Below are 10014 nucleotides of genomic sequence, written 5' to 3' on the forward strand. Positions count from 1 at the left end.
ACTTTGTAGCATAGGGGTAGTCTACTTGGTGTTGATTTTAGAGAAAATAGATTGTTTAAATTGGTTTTGCTTTTGCTTCTCAAAATTAATGGTTATACTCTAATGTTACAAAAGAAATTTAAAAAGTTAGTTAAACTGCCAGTATTCCATTGGCTACAGTTGGCAGTCCAATTGTGAGTTTGGAATTCTCTGACTCATCCATGTTTATGGTTGAGAAGAGGATAGAACAGAATTGGCTATTTTGTCAAGAGATTACTTGATTTGGAGCTCAGATTGGAGTGGTACTAGTAAAAATCATAGTGCCATGATAAATACTCAGGCAAGCATACAGACTGAGATCTTAACATGCTTGTAAGACAAGGTCAGTGTGATGTTAATCAGATTGAACTGCCCACACAGCTCTCAGACCATACAAACAAAGACAGACTTAGATACTTGTCTTTGCAATGAAATTGCACCCTCATACAATCAGGGTCTGGCCATAGCTTGCACAGAGCCATAGAGATGGGGGGTGTTTTAAATGTAGAAATTTAGATAGTTTTTAAAGTGACTGTCCCAGGAACAGAGGCTTAAACAACAGTCAGGTGACCAAGGTTACCTGACACACCTGTCCTTGGTGCAGAAAAGATAATCCTTGGGCCAGGCCTCAGGATATAGGCCAAGATTAAAAACATAACAAGAGACCTAACCTTAAATTAATAATTGAAAGAAAAAGGTTTTAAAAGATTGATAGATACTGGGGCTATTTAACAATTATTAGAGGACAAGATTGCCTTCAGCTTGGCTTTATCTGATACTTCACTCAGCTAAAAAGAGTTGGTTATTCAATTAATCCAAAAACACTAGAGCCGGGCGGTGGTGGCGCACGCCTTTAATCCCAGCACTTGGGAGGCAGAGGCAGGCAGATTTCTGAGTTCGAGAGTTCGAGGCTAGCCTGGTCTGCAGAGTGAGTTCCAAGACAGCCAGGGCTACACAGAAAAAGTTCAAATTTAAGATTTATAAAACTAATGGGGCACTACAGCCTGACTTGCCTACTCCAGCTGCCATTCAAGTAAATACATATAAAATTATTATAGATTTAAAAGATTGTTTTATACAGTTCCTTTACCTCCTGGTAAAGGTGAGAGGTTTACATTAAGTGAAATTGCTTGTGATTTTTGAGAGCCCATGAAGCCATTCATTAAAAAAGCTTGCCTCAAAAAATGATTAATGGCCTTAAAAAATTTGTTGTTGCTTTAATACAAAAGGTTAAAGCGTTTGAATCTCTCAGTGTATATTATTCATTATATATTTTATTGGCTGATCTCTCTAAAAGAGTTTTTCTACAAGCCTTTGCTCTAATACAATGAGCTTTAAGATTTTAGAGTACTTGTTGCTCCAGAAAAGATTCAAAGACAATATCTTTTCAATATCTGAGAATTCAATTGTGACACAGAAAATTCCAATAAGAGTAGATAATTGGGGTTAGAGAGATGGTTCCGCCGTTAATGATTCTCAAAAGTTGTTAACAGATATTAATTGGCTAAAACTTCATCTTCAGCTTACCATAGAAGAACGTAAACCTCTGTTGGATATTCTCAAGAGAGATACAAATCCTAATTCCCCTTGACAATTAACTGATGAGGGGTAGATAAACACTTTTTACCCTCAATATTTTAAATCTGGATAGTCAGGGCCATTCCGCTGCTGACCGTCACTGTTTAGAGCCTGACAGGCCAAAAGAGATGGTCAAATAAAAAGACATCTTGACCGGACAATGAAAAGGTCCAGATTCTATTTTAATAAAAGCCAGGGGAGCGCTTTGTTTTTCCACAGGAAGAAGACAATCCATTTTGGCTACCAGAGCGACTGACGTGACGATCGTGACATCTGAAGATGACCCCCCAAAAGACTCATATACAGATCCTTATTTGGATACTCCAGCTTTGGGTTCCTAGTATTTTTGTTTATTTTATCAAATTCCACCTTTAAGAGTTGTACCAATGAAACCTGCTAGATGTCCCAGTGTTAAAATTCTGAAAGATTCACTCGCGCTATGGTTGCCAGAGTCACACAATGGGTTCCCATCCCCGTGGAGACTCCTTCCACTTTGTCATTATTTAGGCAAAAAAGAGATTTTGGTATAACTACAGCCATAGTGGCGGCGATATCAGTTAGTGCCATTACCGCCACTGCCACTGGGATTGCTATGTCAACTTCTGTTCAGATGGGCACTACCGTCAACCAATTGTCAGCCACGGTGGCAGAGACTGTTAACCTTCAAACCTCCGCCAGCGCCCTACTAAAAGGCGGGCTAATGATCCTTAATCAACGCCTTGATTTAGTGAGAGAGAGATTGGATATCCTCTTTCAATTAGCCCAATTGAGATGTGAGAGAAAACTGGGTACACTTTACATCACCAGTGTACAGTATAAAAACTTTACTCATGTAACTAATCTGTCCAGAAAATTGTTTCAATATCTTACAAGAAATTGGTCAGAAAACTTCAGTGAGACACTCAGAAAATTGAGAGCAGCTGTGGTGAACATCAACTCGACGCGCGTGGATCTGTCCCTGACTGAGGGACTGTCCTCCTGGAATTCTTCAGCTTTCTTCTTTTCTTTTTTTTTAAGTGGGTGGGAGTAGGCCTGCTTGGTATGTCCTATGTTGCGGATTAGTATTCATCCTTTGGTTAGCTTGCAAACTCAGAGCTCAACAAAATCTTGACAAGGCTATTATTGCCCAGACGCTTGTAGCCATAGAACTAGGGGCTTCCCCTGCAGTGTGGTTATCACTGCCTCAAATATAAGCAGTCTCCCCCTCACGAGTGGTGGTGCTAAATGTTAGGACATCAGCCGTTACACCCCAAAGGATTTGCCCACTACACTGGGTCGGTGAGAAGTCTTGGCCTGGCTGGTCCTTGTCTGTGTAGCTGTGGTACCTGAATTTTGAGACAAACATCCCTTGCACCCCTAGGAGATGACTCCATTGCACAGGGATGGGTGTTTGCATCTCTTTCTGTTTCCCTTAGCCCTTGCACTCAGAGGACTTGCTTCCATTGCACCTGATAGGGTAAGGGAGACTGTCTTAAACTATTAGTCCTTGATCGCTTATTCACCCAATATAGAATTTGCTTGATCGGGCTTGAGTTTGAGTCATAACTGGTACCACGCTAGACAGGCCAGGAACAGCCAGATAGACAGCTCCATCTTTTTGTCTCCAAGACAGCTGCCATTGGTCCCAATGACGAGAATTAGGCTGACGCCACATGCCAGATATACACCATGAAGACAACTGGGGAATTGATGACAAGCCAACCCCATGACGGGATTAGCGAGTGGGAATGGCCCGGGCGCAGGTATATCCCTCGTAGCCTAAGACAGGGTGGCTTGCCTTTCCTTGGTGTTAGCCCTATTGGTGCTGGGCGTAGAGAAACATCAGCTAGCCTGGGGACATTGACTGGGACATTGACCAGTGCCTGTTTAACAAAACAAAAGGAGATAGCCAATAGACAGATTCCTGAGCCGCTGTACCCAAGGGCTTCTGGTAAAGTCACCCTGTAAAGCCTCAAACATTTCTATACACAGTCCCTGCCCACTAAGGTGTTCGTTCCACGGATAGAAGGTCTGGTAAGTCAATAATGGAGCGGACGGATAAGCCTCGGCCGCCTAAGACAGGGCAGCCTCGGGTGGGGAGGCTGACCCCGTGACGGGTAAGAGTTTGAGCACCGCCCTCTAAAGAGACTCAGACCCGCCGTGAGACCCCCAAATATGGGAGTTACGTAACCTTCCCAGGGACCTCTACCACCCTCTGTATTAAAACAAAAAAGGGGCAGATGTAGGGAGCTGCGGCAGGTGCTGGCAAAGTCCACCATCTCTAGGTGGCGCTATCAGCCATAATTCTTCCTAGTAAACAAGTAAATTGCTGTAAACGGCGTTTGGCGCGCAACGAGTAAGCAGCCAATCAGAGGTGAATACACCGCTCAGGGATATATAGCAGTACTTTCCCAGGCCTGGGCGTCTTCTGCGTCTTCTGCTTCTCGGTCTTCTCTGTCTTCTCTGTCTTCTTCGTTTTCTTCTTCCCCCATTTTGGTTTTTGGGAATAAACGTGTTCTTACGGAAGGATTCTGGTGTGTGTGTGTGTGTGTGTGCGTTCTTGCCGGCGAGACGACTACACGCGCGCATCACAATTGTGGAAGAGAATAGCTGGTACAGAGAGCAGTGAGCAAGATGTAATATGAATAAAGGATGGAAGGAAGGAAAGAAGGAAGGAAGGAAGGAAAGAAGGAAGGAAGGAAATACAAAAGAAAGAGAGAGAGAGAGAGGAAGGAAGGAAAGAAAGGAAGAAATAAAGAAGGAAGGAAGGAAGGAAGGAAGGAAGGAAGGAAGGAAGGAAGGAAGGAAAAAGAAAGAATAAAGAATTTTTCATTAGTTCCTTCTGTAAAAATACTGTCAATACTTCTTTAAAGGGTATTACAACAGCCAAGAAACTAATAGAAGTAATCTTAAAAAGGTCATGAAAATATCACAGTAACTTTCAGAAGCTTTTGTAAGTCTATCTGTTCATTACAGACAGAAACACCTAGGATCATCATTATTTTTCTCTGTTTTACTGATTTTATTTTTAAATTTTTTTATTGGATATCTTATTTATTTACATTTCATCCCCTCCCATAAATCTCCTATTTCATCCCCCCTCCTCCTGTTTGCTTTTATACCATTTTAATTACATGTAAGTATTAAGATCAGTTCTAGGTCGAGGAACTAGCAATACAATAGATGCAAATAGTCAAAGAACAAGCAAGACAATAAACAGAGTTCCACGATCACTACAGTGATCACTGTTTATATTTTGGTCAGGAACACTATTATTAACATTACCAAATTATTCCATCATGTCTGAATTCCTAGATAACCATATATGATTACATAGACAGTATAACATGTCCTGTTAAAATAAGCATTTAGGGAAATTTCAGAAACTGTCAGTATTTTTTATTCATAATAATGATATTTTCTTTCTATTTTCCAGTGAGCAAATATTTATGACTTGTGTGCATTAAAAGAGGTGGCAAGTTTATCACTATTTCTGGAAAAAAGCCCTACTCTTTATCATGTTGAAAAAATTCCATGTACTTTAATATTTGTTTTTATTGGAAAAATACAAAATGATGTAGGATTAATTTAACTTCAACTTATATTGTTTCTATAAAAATATGAGTAACAAATTTTGCCTTACTAGTAATAATGACTTTCATTAAAGTAATGCTTACAGTATACATGTTTTTCATATATTGCTGCATTTAATCTCTAAAGGAAATGTAGCTGGGTATTTTATTGTTTCATAGAATGAATGTAATGAATTACTTACAAATATTCTGATTTAAAACAGATTGTATCATCTTAGTATTTTGGGAGATATGGGTCCCAAACCAGAATGATGGCAGGACAAAATACTGCCGGAAGCTTCTAGAAGACAATAGAGCTTTAAACTCTTCGGCTTTTAACATTGTGTAGAGCCAGCCTATCCCTGGTTCTTCTTGGCTGGCATCTTCTCCTCCAAGCTCCACTCAAGTTTCGACATTTGTCTTTACATTAATTTCTTCATCTTTTGTGTTTCTCCAGGGCTGAGGAGATGAAAAAGAAGTTAAGAGGAGGTACAGTTTTTGAAGAGGAACCTAGTTTTCTTTCTTAGCGTGAATATTTGACATCTTGTAACTGTTTGTAACTACAGTTCTAGGGAAATCAATGTCTATGAGCTATGTAGGCACCTACACAACTATACATTCCCCACAGAGAAACATGCATAATTTTAAAAGGTCAGAAATATTTTAAAAGAAATATATATTGAATTATTATTTGCAGAAAAGTTTGAAATAAAAGAAAAACATTCTTAAAATATATAGGATTAGGCTCATTTTATATTTTCTTTGTTTATAATATTTATATCCTTTTAATTTATTTGGGTTTAATTTCTGTTCTTTTAATGTTAGAGATGGAACTGGATGAATAATTTTTCAATTTTTGTACATATCAATATAGTTTATCTTATGTTAGTTAATATAACCCTCCATTTATAATTGATATATTAAATAGGTCACAATAGTTTAATGCATGCAACATATCTCAAAACATAAGAGTAATAGTCATCTATATTAGTACAGTTTCTGCTGATAAAATATCTTCTCTGATGTTTGGTTACTTATATATTTGACTCAAAGTTTCTGTAGCTTAAAATTCAAAAGCAAGTGTGTCCATCTCTAGAATCTTGTGAGAGTTTCAGGATAGATAGTTTAGAGCACTTAAGAAAAGATACATGCTGAGAGAGGCAATCAGAGGTTTTTACATGTGAATTTTACTTCCAGTGGAGCAATTTGCTGTCTCTTGAAGTAAGTAAAGTTTCAGGATTTCTTTTTTCTTTTTTTTTCTTTTTTTTGTTTTTGTTTGTTTGTTTGTTTGTTTGTTTTTCGAGACAGGGTTTCTCTGTGTAGCCCTGACTGTACTGAAACTCACTCTGTAGACCAGGCTGGCCTTGAACTCTCAGGATTTCTTTATTTTCTTTTTTGACTGTTGGTTACAAAGGCATAATCAACTTTCTTTTGTCTTAGCAAAATTAAGGTTCTACTACAAATAGATATAAGTGTCATTTGAAGATATATGGTAAAATTATCATGGAAAGAGTATTTGGTAACCCTTTTATGCCAACTAGATTATTTTGATAAGATTTTATACCTAACATACATGACCGTTTGATTTTATTACCTCAATAGTCCATCATTTATTTTTCCAAAGTCTTTAAGTTTACTTAATTATGTTTGGATGAGTTTCAGTTTATCATGATCATATCTTCCATATTTCAAAAGGGATACAAGTCATAATGTAAGATTTTATTTGAGACTTTTACAATACATAGTATCACATTTAAAAATTTGGGTTATGATGTTTATTAATTTCAAATATTTTATTTGTTATTTTTAAATTTTTTAAATTTTTTTAAGTTTTATTAAAATTTTATACAATGTTTTTATCACATTCTTCTTTTTCTTCCAACTCTCTCCTGACCCTCCCACCTCTCTCCACTTAAACATCATTTTATCTCTCTCAAAATGAATTCTTAAAAATGAACAAAAAACAATAAAAAAGAAAATTAAGACAAGTAAACATCAAACACTAAGAATAAAATAATAAAATAAAGAATATAGAGTCTGTTTTATGTTGACCTTTATGGCTATTGTACACTGTGGTTGATATACCCAGTGGCAGTGTATTGGAGAAAACTGATTTTCCATCTCCCAGCAAATATCAATTGCAAATTTATTTGTGGAAGTAAGAGTATTTTGTTCACTTCCCCCTTAAGTGATATATTTTATCTGTTCAGGTCTTGTATATATATATATATATATATATATATATATATATATATATATATATAATAATATATATATAGCAACTAAATTGTATATAATGGTTCAATTTTTATTACTATTCAGAGTAGATAGATAGGTAGATAGATAGATAGATAGATAGATAGACAGATAGATAAAATCTTGAGGAATTTTAGTTTATATTTAATTTAATTAAGCATATAAATAGAACCCTTTGATTTTTATTATTGTTCTTGCTAATATGTTTCTTAGTTACTCAGGTGAAGGCCTAACTAGAATCAATGGCAACAGTCCATATATCTGATAAAGGAGTGATATACAAAATGCATAGAAAATTCAAACAACTATAGGAAAACAAAACACAAAATTGATTTTGAAAATGAAAATAAGATCTGAGTAGACATTACTTGGAAACATTTGGTCAAATGGTATATAAAAATCTCAATATCTCTAAATATCAGGGGCATTCAATTCAATACCACAATTGCCAATAAATAAATAAATAAATACATAAATAAACAAATAAACAGCAGTTTCTTTTTATGAAATGACAAAAGACAAAATATGATTTAAAATAGAGAGCAAAGGTAGCACCACCATACTGTTATGGCATTGTAAATTAATGTAAGTAATTGACAGATGATATTCAGAGTACATGATGTTTCTTAGGGAGAAATTTAGGTTTTTTGACATATGAAATATGATTAACACAGTAAATGATAATGTAATGTATGTTTATAAAGTCACTCAGAATAATTTTAAATTTGATCTCAATGAAAAATCAATTGTGAAATAATTGAATCTAATTACTTGATCTGGCTCCTAACATGTATTCATGAAGATCACTTTATGTCCCATAGATATGCATGCTATATTAAATTATAATATGAGTAAAAATGTGAAAGTAAGCATAAATCACTAGCCATAACAACTCATCCTTTGATACTGTTTTCTACATTTAATCATCACCTAAAATCAACCAAGGTTTCTTGTGGAAACAATATATCTAAGGGTAAGTTATAAAACATGCTGTAAGGAAGTGGAGAGGGTACAGACTAAAAGTAAAAGGATCAATAATGTGCAAATAACAAGCATGGACATTTTCAACACTGCTTATAATGAATTATAATTTGATAATGAAGTAAGTACTTCAGAGTTTCAGCCCCAAACTAAAATCATCGGTTAAATATAATGTTTTACTTGTTTGCCACATGAAATACTCTCTCCCAGAACATTTTCTCATGCATCAACGTAGAAAACATTTCTATTTTTTTTTAATTAGTTCAGTGGGAGAAAACATTTCTTAATGCTTCTCATAACTCTTCCTTGGAGACTGTTCAATCCACCATTATTTTATATAACATTCATTTAAATGTTCTTTTGATATGAGCTCACAATTTCCTCATTTTCTTGAAAATCAGTGTTTATTGGATGTTAAAACATATCTGAAAGATAAGACTAGTAATTTAATTAATGTTTGTTGTGGTTCTGAGTAATCATATGGTATGTGTTATATCCTCAAATTATCTTCCAAGTATACTAATGAGTGTATTACAAAATCTGTTGATTTTTGATTGCACACTTGAATGTGCTTCTATGAATGTGAATATATGCATTCATAGTGGATAATACTGCAATTTGTTTTTCTATCAGATGTTGCTATTTTATAATGCTTATTACCTAGTGAATATAACTTGTACCTAATTAAATCTCTTCTTTATATAATTTACAAGCACATCAGTGAGTCATAAAATTATCTCCTCCCTGATGTATTGACATAGTTTATCCTGAATTATTACTTTTTCAGATATTTAACTTTGGAGGAGAATTAAATCTAGCTCTTAACTTATTTTTATAAATCTTTTAATTTGTATATTCTATGTTGCTAACATAATTGGTTGTTTAACTCACTATGTTATAGCAGCTTTACTGATACACAAGTTATATGGCAATATTGATCATTTAAATTGCAAAATCAGTTAATAGTTTATTCACTATTTATCATCATTATTTCAATTTACAAGTTTTCAATATTCAAATTAAAACTGCAGAAATTCACTCAGTTTCAGGACCCTCCCTGTAATTACTAATTTGTTCTCTGTCTTTTCATGTCTGTGTGCTTATCATCCATATGTCCATGCACAATTAATGAAGTATGCTTTTTAACTTGATTTTTCTTCTTATCCTATACTTTTCAAGATTTATCTATGTTGTAGCATCAGTTAGAGTCGTAACATCAACAATAAAAGGAAATATGTGTAGCTTCTACTTTGGAACCAATATAAATAAGAAACAAATATATGTACATAATTTTGGGTTAGGTTGCTTTTCAACACATTGGCAATTTGCCTAGCAATGAAATTACAACAATAAATAAGCTGTTGTTACTGGTTTTGTTGGAGGAATTAACATATTGTTTTTTGGAGTGGGGGCACTTAGAAAATCTGATTACCAAACCATGAACTTTCTACCATCTCCTCATTATTGACAACATGTTTAATTTTCATTCTTACTGTTTATAAACAGTGCAGGTGACATACCACTCTGTTAAGGTTTTAATTTGAATTTTTCTTTCATGATTAATGTTAAATATCTTTTCATTTATTGCTTCTCTCTCTCTCTCTCTCTCTCTCTCTCTCTCTCTCTCTCT

The sequence above is a fragment of the Grammomys surdaster genome, unplaced genomic scaffold (assembly GCF_004785775.1).
Source record: "Grammomys surdaster isolate TR1022 unplaced genomic scaffold, NIH_TR_1.0 60, whole genome shotgun sequence".
Classification (NCBI taxonomy): domain Eukaryota; kingdom Metazoa; phylum Chordata; class Mammalia; order Rodentia; family Muridae; genus Grammomys; species Grammomys surdaster.